Consider the following 13,572-nt stretch of genomic DNA (forward strand, 5'->3'; position numbering starts at 1 on the left):
TTCGGCCCGACTATTGCCAGGGCAACGCCCGGACGCCCAATTGACAGCTCTTATGTCCCGTCAACACAGGGCAGCCGGGCGCACCCACCACCAAGCCTGCAGGCTAATTAAACAGGGCATTAATTAATTATCACTGCCTGGGAGTGATTAAAGGGCAAAAGCGCTGATTGGCTACGTCTAGTAGTTAAGGCAGGGAGGGCATGTTATTTTACTATTCTACTTGCTTGTGACCCCTGACAGCTTGCGTCTGACCATCCGTTACCATCTACTCAGCCTCCTCTGGCCCTGCCGCTGCGGTGTTGTTAAAAAACTTTCACTACGCTAAGAGTTAAGTCCTGGGGGTAGCCGAGTACCTGTGAGCACATAAAGCTCTACGGGAAAGGCGGATGCTATAGGCGAAGACCTCTTCCACCAGTTCTGTAAGTTTGTTATCAGACCGGCAGCCTAACACACTCCAAATCCATTACTGTGTAATATTAGGCAATCATAATTTGCAATGCAATTTAGAGGCCTCTTAAGAAAATCATACCTATGCATTTATAAGCTGTTTTCTTCTGTCTTCATTTTAAGCGTCTCTTAGGAGCGTATTTGAAGTACAAAGGACATGAAATACACTTAAATATTGCGTTTTGCTTTTTTAAAGTTTGTTAGAAATCATCAAGACGAAAAGAAAAAACTGTATCCACTATATGCACTCAAAGACCCAAATCAGGCATTACATGTAGTTAACATTATTATTTTTATTAAAGGTTTTAAGGTAGGGAGAGGGGTACAAAAAAAAGAAGGTTAGAAAAGGGAGGGGTACGTAGTGGGGAACAGAAAATAAATGTGCATGATTTGACATTATTATCACAGGCATGGATCACTGAAGCATTGTGTGGAATCTGAGGTAAAGCGAATAGTGGGTGTTTTAGTGAGGCAGTAGGGAAGAGGATACATTACATGTATTTAATATAAAAAACAAAATTATTACTGATATTAAAATCCTTATTCTGGTGATCCCACCTTTACACAATTTCAACAACGCTGTAATGAAAATATGTCAACAGATGAAAAACTGTTATACACAGATCCTATTGGAAGATTTAATGATAAGCACAGCGTAATTTGGCTTCATAAATAATCACCTATAAATATTGATCATCTTGGTATCGATGCTGATGCAAATAAACATTATAACCACATCCAATACATGTAGGTCCATAAATGTGTAAACAAGCTTATGTTAATCTATAAACTGAAGTAATTAGATGAAGTGATAAATAAACACAGTACATATAAAATACAAATAATTATAAATAGTACCTTGCTGTCGATATGCTGCTCGTAATGAGTGATGGTACAAATAGTGATGGCTAATATAAAACTACCCATGACCCTGTCCTAGGACATGATTCTGTACACTTACTTTTGTCCAGCTGTATGTTGAATTGCAGCTTAAGCTACGTTGAACTTTAAATGTAACGTATAGGTACGTCTTGCACAAATATGCAGTGTTAGCATCGTCAACGCTAGAGGAACTGAGTGTCCTTAATATAGAAATCAATATATAAATTCATTTGACCTATTATAGAAAGTGAAATTTAAGAACAGAGTTACTTCTTCTCATTTATAAATAGGAGATCAATTAAGATTTTTACTTTGTTATCATAAAAGCAGAGTCATTTATTTAGACACAAATCAAAGTACTTATTATGTGTTTAATTCAAGAGACAACAAAGCTACTGCAGTTGAATCTGCATTTTAAATTACTATACCCAAGTTAATCACCACATATGACAACCTTTGTTTTAATATTTCGCGACCTTGTGTGGAACCAGTAATTGAACTCTTTTTAATGTATACCAAAAAAATACATGATTTTAATTGTGATTGAATAGCCTTGCGTGCCCTGATATATACTTCTGCTCTTCTTTGTGCACATAAATCCATTCGGATCTGATTTGCAGTAATCTAGCATTGAAATCACCGTCATGGAAACCCGCTGCAGTCCAGAAATGTGTAAGGAGTCCGGGTTACCATGATGAGACACATGGACATGATTGGCCATCGGAGTTCTTCTGTGAGTGAGAACATCTCCTACAAGTTCCAAAGACAATGCTCACACTACTCCACATATTTCTTACCAGAAGATCTGGACACAGGAGCCCTGATTTATGTAGTCCTTGGTATTATAGATTATCAATAGAAATAGAAATCTGGCTTTCATGAATGCATGAGCAGGCTCGTCAATAGCCTCATTTATAGCACCCAGTCGGAATGAGCAAAGAAGACGTGAAAAATTACAGGGGACCCGGATATATTTTAAGTTGGGATCATGACATCTAACCATAAGTGGCTTAGGATCCAAACAATGTTGCAGAGTAGAGTCATCTAATAGCACCTGCTAATTTCAGTTTAAAGTGTCCTTGTCCTGGTTCCAGTGTGTACTGTAGGCACCAATTTATCTCAGCATATCCTTACCTATGGATGAATGTAGATTGGTGTTGAACAAAACATCTATTCTGTTAGCATGTATTGCCCCCAAAGAGCTCTTCTGATACCTGCTGGAAGCAGGTGTTAGAAGTGGGACTGGTGGCAGTGGGCTTCCGGAAGCGGTAGATACAATCCCATCAGAAAATATACTCTAAAACAAGAAAAGTGACCATGTGAAGATCAGCTGTGTAGGTGAGAAGTAAATTTATATATTTGCAATAAGACTTTCTTCTAGTCTTCAAACCTTTAAGAGCTCTCTAAAACACACCTCTTCAGACTAGCTTACAGTTCTCCTCAACCACCCTCTTAACCTCCCTAAGTTACCTTAGTAACACATTACACAGTACACATAAGACAACAACCCTTTGACCAGCATTGCTGTGTGGCTGGATCATATTTCCCACTAATCATTTTTCATTTTTGGTTTGGTGGAAAGGAGGCATCCCTGAAGCATTGGGACGAGAGACTGGTGACAGTGAGACATAAGATTGGCCTGTGGAGCCGCAGAGACCTTACCATCGATGGGAAATCACTTGTTCTGCGTAATGAGATCCTTCCCTTTCTGCAGTACACAGCCCAAGCTTGGCCACCTCCACTTCATTTGGGGCTCCAAAATGGACAGTTGAGCCCCTCAAAGGTGGGAAAGGGATAGCTTATATCCCCACCATGCTGCAAGCCTTTTTCATTTGTAACTGCATCCACAGGACTTTGATTGAAAATAACATTTGTTCTGCTGGGAAGTCCTTGTCTCGCTTTTTCATCATGCCTCTTTGGAAGACCCTTGGTTGGGACTAGTGAGACAGCTCATTCTCTTACAACTGGACTACACCTTGGTTTTACCTGGATGTTGGACAGTTTGTGAGGGAGCACCATCTGCAGGGACTTAAACCAGACATGTGGAAGCCAAAATCTATCCGCAAGCTCATCAGAGTGAAAGACATCATGGAGTCTGTTCCAGGGCTCCCTGTTGCTACAGCCAAACACATTTGGGAGAATGTGGCAACTAAGAGGCTGACCATTAGACATTAGGACATTGCATGGATGGCTATCCAGGGGGGTCTGCCTCTCAGGACATTCATGCACTCCCGGAACCTGTAAAGATATGATCACTGCCCCTTTTGTATCACCAGAAGGGAAACAGCACAACATATTTTTTGGGACTGCCCCACTGCACAGGTGCTGTTGGATTCCTTGGAACACGAACTTAAGGACAGTGTGCCCAGGACTTGCCTTTCATACCATTCTGGATTATTTCCTGGGATCACAATATTGGGCAATCCAGGAGGCCTGGTGCCTAATGAACTGTTTTAAGGACGCTATTTGGCTTGCCATGAACCGCCTCATCTTGAAAAGGGAGGAGACCATCCAGGACTGTCGCAGGCTGATCCACAGCCTGCTAAGAGACTATAACACCATTGACAGTCCTGAGGAAGAGGAAGATGATTCATTTGCTCTCTCCCCCTTCTCCTTCTCCCCCCATTTGTCTGTTTATTCAGTAAAGCCTTGGGCTTGTGTTTCCCCCTCCCTTAGCCCTCTCCAACCCATTCCCCATCACTGTTTTGTTGAATTTCATGCCTTAATTTATGCACACTTCCCTATATTTGTGTCTATCTCTCAATAAAGCTTCGGGCTTGTGATCTCCCCACCCTACCCCTCTCACCTACTGTCCCCTCACATCCATTGCATCGATGTATAGTGTAGGATGTCATATCTTGTACCTTATGTCTTGTATTGTACTAAAATGTATGAATGATTATGTTTCATGGTGTACTGCGTACACTTGAATGTAATATATATATTTTTTTTTTTTAACCTTTATACAAGTAAAGTTACTTTTTTAATCAAAAAAACGAATACTTTTTTACCTTTGCAATCTGGCTGGACCAATATGTAATATGTAGCACTTACCCTTCTGTATCAAACTACCATTGTCCCATAGGATGTAAGTTTGTGAGCAGGGCCCTCTTACCTCTCTGTCTGTTATATTACTACTGTGTTTCTTCTCAACTGTAGAGCGCTATGGAATTTGCTGGCTCTATATAAATAAATGATGATGATGATAATTTCATTACGTCTATCCACACATTCCATGCTATTTTTGGACATCCGTGAATTTTTGGTTGTGGTTATTATAATTAAACATATTTGTACCATTATATAATCCGAAAACCAAGATTATCATTATTTACTGATGGTGCAGATGGTGGTGCTGGTGTGCGTTGCATTCATTTTCAAATTAGACTATAATACAAAGGTCTGATGGTTTCTTATTTGTTCTTCTACTTGCAATATCAAGTTGCTGCAATATTGTGAATTAAAGGCGGGGGGGGGGGGGGTCTAGCTGTAATGAGGGACTTGAATTTATGTCAATATTAATGTAGTTTCTATCTATCTATCTATCTATCTATCTATCTATCTATCTATCTATGTGTGTATGTATATGTATATGTATATATATATCTATATATATCTCTCTATATATATCTGTCTATATATATCTCAATATATATATATATATATATATATATATATATATATATATATATATAAAACAATTCTCATGATCTCGTTTTTTGGTCTTAGAGTGTATATTACTGTATTTGTTGGAAACCTCAACTTTTGAATATAATTATTTATAAATTATCTCCCTAAAGCTTTAGTTAGCTTGTAAGTCTCAGTTCTTGGGCTATGTAGAAAAGTGAGGTCCATAGGTTCAATGATAATGCTAATAACTATATCTAAGCCTGTTTCAACATTGGCTTGTACGGTAATATTCCTCTAACTCAGTAGTCTGCTTCTGTGTTGTTTATCTGTCCATCTGTAAATAAGCGAGTGCTGATTGATGCTAAGCAGGACGCTGTCCCTTCAAAGGCTGCCTTTTGCTTTTAGCTAATTGTAACTACAACACACAAAGGCCTCGGACACTGTGGAATAGAGCGAGGAAATAAACTCATGATACATGAAACCCTTTAGGGGACATGTCTAACTGTCCTGATAATGTCACATAAAAGCTCTGGGAGGACATGAATTCATGTAAACATCCCATATGATGCAAAACCTAGACTACAGCGAGAGACAGACCGCGAGCGACTGCTACGTTGCAGCATTAGACATGAGATGCTGAATAACACAGAGTAGAATGTTATACTGCCACATAGAAGAAGCTGGATGATCGCTGGGTGTCATGAACCATGGGAGATTGTACAGACCCAATCCTGAAATGTCTCAGTCTCAGCCATATTATGCTAGTCATGCCTTATTGGCAGATTGAGGGACGTGGTTACGTCACAGTGGGGCTGCCCATTAGCTACATCCCTTCCCCCAACATTCCCACCCGCGGGACAAACAGATCCCTAATATCAGCACTGTCCCAGGACAGTTGGGAGGTATGGTTTTAGCAGGGGAAAGTGAGCAGCACAAGGCACTACCTCTTATCCCTATAGAATACTGTCTGCCTAAGACCAGTTGTTGCAGTAGGTGCAGCACATACATTGACCCATACTTACCTACTTGTCCAGAATGTCCAGGAGGCACTCGAATTTTGGGGAGTCATCCCAGGCTCCTGTAAGAGCAGGCACCCTCCCGGATGCCAGCGGAGGTGGGGCTTAATGGTGTAATTTGTGTGCGATACTGTTAATACCGCCGTTGCCTAGCAGGGGGCTGGGCCACATTGAAGCGATTGCATCACCACACCCCCTTCTGTGCCACCTAGGGAAAAAAAGTTGGCATGTATGCATTGACCTGTCCAGCTGATACACTTTATTAGTGTGGCGGCTATATTATATGAAGTTGTCCTCCATTTATTCACTTTACTATGTGTTATTACATATGCAGGAAAGAAGATTCCCATTTGATTTTTAATGGGAAAACAGCAGATCTTTGTATTTTATATGAAACCCGAGGATTTCATGTTTATTCATAACACTTTCATAACAATATTCTCTCTTGTGTATACGACAGATCATTACATTATTATATTGTGTACAGTTAGGGTAATGTGACTTTAAGAACAAAAGATCAACATAGAGGAGAGCGCTGGTTATAGTGAGAAATACATTTCATAATTATTATACTTCTAAATGAAAACAATAGATTTAAAACAATAAAACAATTACAGATATAATGTCACATGTAATATGTCACATGTGCCAAGTTCTAAAATGTATAAACAGACGGGGGCACTGTCATAGTGTGTTATCCAAGGTAAAAATGTATTGAAATAACAGAGTTTACATGTACCAGATAAAAAGATAAAAAAGACAATTCAGGCATAAATCACACAATTCGCTGACTCCTATTTTTCGATAATGGACACCATATGAGGAGCTGCTCTTGTGAAGATAGAGCCACATCCAGCGCTACGGAATCTGCTGGCGCTATATAAATAAATGATGATGAGGATTTATATAAGCGAGAATCACATTTCAAACATATACCGTCCAATTTCATATTTAAATTGTCTACCTCTGATGAAACCGTCCGCTAACAGGCAGACTAACGCATCCGGTGACGCTCTTTTCTCTGCAAGTTCAGCTAAACATCCTCAGCTCATCATTGAATAGCATTTATATTTGCTTGTGTGAACAACGTGTATGTAGACGTTTCATCCTCATTGACATCAAATTAAGTTTTTCTCTGGACTAAGGTACAGCAAAGGATTCATTCATTGACAGTAAAGAGATCTTTCCATATGGCTTCTAATTGTTGCTTTAAACAGATTGAACTTGTACCACCTGAATGCTTTGTAGGACTGATCCCTAATGTTGTGGATATACAATCACTGGATATTGACTGCATATATAAGATTATCTTGAGTAAAACGTCAATCCCAGCAGTTCACCTTAGATCTGTTAACGAGGCAAATATTTGGAGCTCTAAAAACACAAAGTTTGGAATACTGAATAAATTTGCCTACTCGGATTGATATTTCCAAGTGATTGAACAATTACAATTCGAACAATTAATGAGCATGCTTCAGTTTTAGATAACTAGCCAGTATGAGCCTGATTTGTTGAGGAAAGTAAAGCAAAAGAAATGAGTAACTTTTCACATTGGCAAAACCATGCTGCATTGTAGGGGGAGCTAAATTTAAAATGTGGGGACAGATTTATAGTTGGGGGTAAGTAACGCATGTCCTAGATCAACTTTAAATTTCAGTGTAAAAATAAAGTTATTAATTACTTGTGTGCTAAATAAAAAAACAGCCAGTATTTAACTTATGTGCAAAATAATAAACTAATTTACACCCCTTGCATCCTTGCACTGTAACATGGTTTTGTTCAGGAGAAAATGTACTCTTTTTTTTGGCTGTCCTTTCCTTAATGAATCAGGCCCTATATGTTTGGAATGTGATTCACACTTATATACTTGCCACATTTAATGGGGTGATTACATATGTATGTGTCACTTTCTTGTTTTAAATGTATTGTTTTTAATTTAGAATTATAATAAATATTAAATGTATTTTTCACTGTAACCAGCGCTATCCTGTATGTTGATTTTTATTCTTGATGGTATAACAGGTACAGTACCTGTTAATGTTGTAGCAACGGTTAAGTGAAGCACCCTAATATACTCATTAACGCCCAATTGTTCTGTGTGGTTTTCCTAATGTGACTTTAGTATTTAATATTAAGACTATTAAACCGCATATCTCTGCCACATCTACGCTTTCTAAACGCCATCTCTACACTATGATGGGGCGTAACTATACACACTTATTACACCTGGCGCCTGACGTATGCCAGGCACAGATGCTACTGTTTTTTATCTGAATGCATCTTGAGAACATAATCATCTAAATATGCATTTTTTATGTGTGTTAAATGAACCTCAATATGATTTACTCTTGTTGATGCTAAATTAATCTTGCCCAGGACATTGTCACCAAATAAGATAAAAATCATATTTTTGTATTGAAATAAATGTTAACACCCTTTTGTGTAATTTGTGTGCATTAATACCCTTTCTACTTAGTGCCTAATTAACTAACTTTCCTTCTTGCCTCGAAATTGGTCCTGCGTCTGCCACAGTGTTATAGGAATCAGATCATCCCTTCTGCACAAAACATCAGTTGCTATTTTGGGCTCATGAGTAGTAGCAGAATAATACAGCAGTGCTGATGATTACACCTTTCCACTAAATTGGCTCTTTGAAATGACGGTATTTACATTTTTATAAGTCAGAAGAGAATAATTAATGAGACCCGGTAATGGGGTTACACATGGTGACACTTTGGAAGCGATTGGTGATGGGTCAGGCTGTAACACTCTTCAGCAACCAGAGATTGACATTAGACGTGACCGAGGGGGCTTGTACCTCCCGGGGATGGCACACGCAGTAGCATGTCATCATATGAAAATGGCTTTAAGTACACGAAGGAGAGAAATATGACATGCTGCCAACATTTCATCTATTTTTTTATTCATTAAGTAACAAGAAAAATATTTTTATGCAGGAGAAAAATCGTGATAACACATCAGTGCATGAATAAAAAATGAATCCTCTGGCTTCAATCAGACAATATATATACATTTCAACAAGGTTTAAATATTGTCGTTGCACAAAATAAATGCTGAAATTACATTAACAATTGGAACTGAAGTCAAGGGTCTGTAAGACGACCAAAACTACTGTTACCCATGAATGATGAGGGGGCTTGCTCGAACAATAGAGAGATGTTCACATTGTCAATAGCCTTTTCATTTCTAAGACTAACTCGTATCTGTATTTCTAGAGAGGGGTTGTTCTAGGGAAAACATAACATTTAAGACTATGTATATATATATAATGTACAATGAGTCTGCATATACATATAAAATGTATACTGGACCGGTGCTAGGGTCCGTGGCGCCCTAGGCACATTTACAAAATCAGCGCCCCCCGCCCGGCACATTTTCAAAATCGGCGCCCCCTCCCTGCACACTTACAAAATAGTGTGTAAGTGTGCAGGGTGGGGGCGCAGATTTTGAAAATGTGCGTCTTTTCTTACCTGCTTCTAACTTGCCTCCTCTCTGCTCCGTCTGCTCCCCTCCACTCACTGACACTGTCGGGCCGTGATGATGATGTCACGCCCGACAGTCAGTCAGTCAGTGAGTGGAGGGGAGGAGACGGAGCAGAGAGGCGGCGGTGGTGGTGAGCAATAGTCCCTCCCCCCCTCCCTGTGGATGTATGTGAAGCTGTGCGGCGGCCGTGAAAGGTATGGTCAGCGGTCGCCGCACAGTTTTAAAGAAATTGTTAATCTGTGGCGCCCTCCAGGCGCCCTCCAGAGCCCGGCGCCCTAGGCAAGTGCCTAACCTTGCCTAATGGGAGCGCCGGGCCTGAATGTATAATATCTACTATATAAATGCCTAGTGGCGTGTGTGAAAAAAAAAAAAACAAGCTGCAGCGCCACCTGCTGGGCAGAGTTATACACTGACCTATATATTTCTTGAAGGAGAAGTGACAGTTGGGAGTGGTTGGTGGTTGCCGGGGGTGACAGTGGGGAGTTTTTAACACCTTAAGTAGCTTGATGAAGGATGTGGCGATGAAGATGAAGGATGAGGTAATGGAGAAAAATGATGAGGTGTTTACATGTGGACAAAACCACGTTAAAAAAGGGCGCTTGCATTGGGAAGTAACGCTCTTCCCCTGAGGAGGCCTGGCCTGGCCTAGCCCCAAATGCATGACAAGAACCTTTTTAACACCTTAAGTAGCTTGATTTGACTAGAATGCATGAGTATCATGCACGGGTTAACTTGTATATATATATATATATATATATATATATATATAGCAGTGGCAGATCCAGGGGGGGGGGGCGATCGGGGCTTTCGCCCCCCCTAGCAGGAGAAAGCCTACTTTTAAAATAGGTCCCAGCCGCCGATCAAAATAGGAGGGGGCGGGGCCAATTGTGAGCGGAAGGCGGAGCTACATGTGGGCCAGCCAATCAGTGGTCCCAGCCGCTGATCAAAACGGAAGGGGGCGTGGTCAATCGAGAGCGGAAGGTGCGGCTAAATGCGGACCAGCCAATCAGAGTAAAGGAGGGGCGTGATTATGCAAAATCGCCCCCCTAAACATGAAGTCTAGGTCCGCCCCTGATATATATATATATTCCCATTATAGTTTTCATACCACCACTTCTAAATGTCCACCTAGACCACTGTATTTTTATATCTATAATATAAATGTCTAGTGGCGTGTGTTAGTCTGTCTGTGTGGAAAAAATAAAACCAAGCTGCAGCGCCACCTGCTGGTCGGAGTTATACACTGACCTACTAAATTCTTAGTGTGTGTGAAAAAAAAATTCAGAAAGGGCTGAAATTTGGTATACTAAGATGTTTTTAATTTGTTAATTTAATTTGTTAATTGTTAAAAGTGTTTATAAAGATTTAAAAAAAAATCTATATATATTTCTTGAAGGAGAAGTGACAGTTGGGAGTGGTTGGTGGTTGCCGGGGGTGACAGTGGGGAGTGGTTGGTGGTTGAGGCCTGGGCTATGGCCCAAATGCATGACAAGAACCTTTTTAACACCTTTAGTAGCTTGATTTGACTAGAATGCATGAGTATCATGCACGGGTTAACTTGTATATATATATATATATATATATATATATATATATATATATATAGTAGTCTAGGTGGACATATATATATATATATATATATATATATATACTGTAGGTCACTAGAATGGTATATGTATTACAGAGCAGAGGTCACTTGATCTGTGTATATCAGTCACTATAGTTCTGTATGTTATAGAGGTCACTAGAATTCTCTATGTATTGTATTTTGGTCTCTAAAATGCTTTCTTTATTGCATAGATGTTATCAGAATGCTCTTTGTATTGTACAGAGGTGACTATAATGCACTGTGCATTGTATATAAGTCACTAGAATGCTCTTTATATTGTACATTAGTCACTAGAATGCTGTCTGTATTGTATAGTAGTCACTAGAATACTGTCTGTAGTGTATATTAGTCACTAGAATGCTGTCTGTATTGTATAGTAGTCACTAGAATGCTGTCTGTATTGTATATTAGTCACTAGAATGCTGTCTGTATTGTATAGTAGTCACTAGAATGATGTCTGTATTGTATAGTAGTCACTAGAATGATGTCTGTATTGTATAGTAGTCACTAGAATGAAGTCTATATTGTATAGTAGTCACTAGAATGCTGTCTGTATTGTATATTAGTCAGTAGAATGCTGTCTGTATTGTATATTTGTCACGCAAATGCTGTCTGTATTGTATATTAGTCACTAGAATGTTGTCTGTAGTCTTTGCATTAAATAGTATCCAGACATTTTTCATATATTTCATTGGCTGTATATAAACTACACCAATATTAGGTAAACCACGCTTACACCATTTTTCTTATGCTCAACGTCCCGCTTCAGCACACTGGTAGAAATGCCTTTCTCAGACCTCCTTTGGTAGAAAGTCCCCCTCATTTACCTTGTTTTCTAGAAAAACTAACCATTTTTGTTTTTTCGCTCCCTTCAATATCTCCCTGGTCTCTCCCCTTTTAACACGTATTGTCTGTCATGTAAAGAAACCTTTTAAAGAGTAAATAATCAAGGTGATGGTGTGCGGTGACATGCGTAGTGATCTACGAGAGCGCTATCTTTGACTAGTGCCGCTATGTAACAGACAGCGACACTAATTCTACACTGGTGCATAATGATTAAAGGTCTCGACGATTCCACTAATGCCCTAAAATTAGCTGCTTGTAACCATAGGATGCTCTCTTCAGCTAAGTATTCCCTTCCTATCTGCTTCCTATGTTTGGACAGCAATGCATTGATGTATTGCTTTGTTGTATCTCAGCCTTGTATATTAATAATGAATGATATATTTGAAGATACTATTTCACCTCCAGTAGCTTGCAGATAGTGTAAAAAGCATGCATTCAGTTTTTCCTTGTCAGACAGCCACCATGGAGATTGTGCATTAAAAATAACTTTTATTGTATACCATCCAATGTGCTCTGTCATAAATGAATTAAGTATACAGTCTTCTTCTCTCACCAAAAACACCCTGGAGATCTGTTCTTCCTACCTCTCTGACGAATGATAAAAAAAGGTAAATGAAGACTCAGTCACTGCTCCAGTTCCTGCTGGAACTAAGGGGGTGTTTTCTTCTGCTTGTTTGGATTTGACATTAATAAAAAGGGCTGGCTGTGTTTTATCCAAACTCCAGCAATGACTGTTTTCCATCCAAACTCAATGTAAAGTGGCAGGTGTCAACTGTGACAATCTCCAGCGCACAAACAATGCTATGACAACAACCTATGCATCAAATCTGGAAAACGGTCACAGAAAGCGGCCTTGGGAACATATGCAAGAAGAATGGCAATCTGATTTCTCCTAACCCTTTACCTTCCACTCAGAAAACTCTGACAGCGGCACAGATTCATTGCAATGAATTATATTAATCTTCCTTTGTAATATCAAAGTACATTAACACATTATTAATTTATATGTAATCTACTGTATATCTACTCCTCTGCTTATTTATATTTTCTGTTCTAAACATATAGATTGTCTGTTGGTAGCGTCTATAAAGCTGGTTACACACCTGTGCAATCTTACGTCAGATGCAAATTCTGTAGCATTTCACGGACCACTGAAAGTCCGGATGAGCATGCTGATTCTTGTGTACACACCTACCTTATTTACCTTCAGATCTGTCATCTTCATCTCTCATAACCATCTGCTGAAAAGATTGTTACTCTGTACACACTACAGAGATCTGCCTATGCTGCTGGTCGTGAGTGCGTACACACTTCCACATGAGATACTAATGTTCAGTTTGTGTCAAAATAAAAGAGAACATGTAGAAACTCCTATACAAGAGGTGTATTATGTTCTCTTCAGGTTGCACAGGCTATAATACTTCAGAACATAGCTGGTGGGGATTGCTCGGTTCCTTTCTACATATATGGTGGAAGTGCCCGAAATTATTGGCGTCTTGGCCCAAAGTCAGAGACCTTTTTTCACACACCCATGTAAATTGCTATCCATTTTTTGACACTTCCTACTCTTGGCGCTGGCTCCTTTGGCCTCTCGCCCTCAGAGCAAGTTAATTAGACATAATGCATCCGCTGCCACCT

The 13,572-nt window shown here is 39.5% G+C and overlaps 1 protein-coding gene across 4 annotated transcripts in view; it reads left to right on the plus strand.

Annotated features, from left to right (window-relative positions):
- GRAMD1B (GRAM domain containing 1B) overlaps positions 1 to 13,572 on the plus strand; it is a 301,019-nt gene that overhangs the window by 112,873 nt on the left and 174,574 nt on the right. The window lies entirely within an intron of this gene.

Source organism: Mixophyes fleayi, chromosome 11 (genome assembly GCF_038048845.1).
Source record: "Mixophyes fleayi isolate aMixFle1 chromosome 11, aMixFle1.hap1, whole genome shotgun sequence".
NCBI classification, from domain to species: Eukaryota; Metazoa; Chordata; class Amphibia; order Anura; family Limnodynastidae; genus Mixophyes; species Mixophyes fleayi.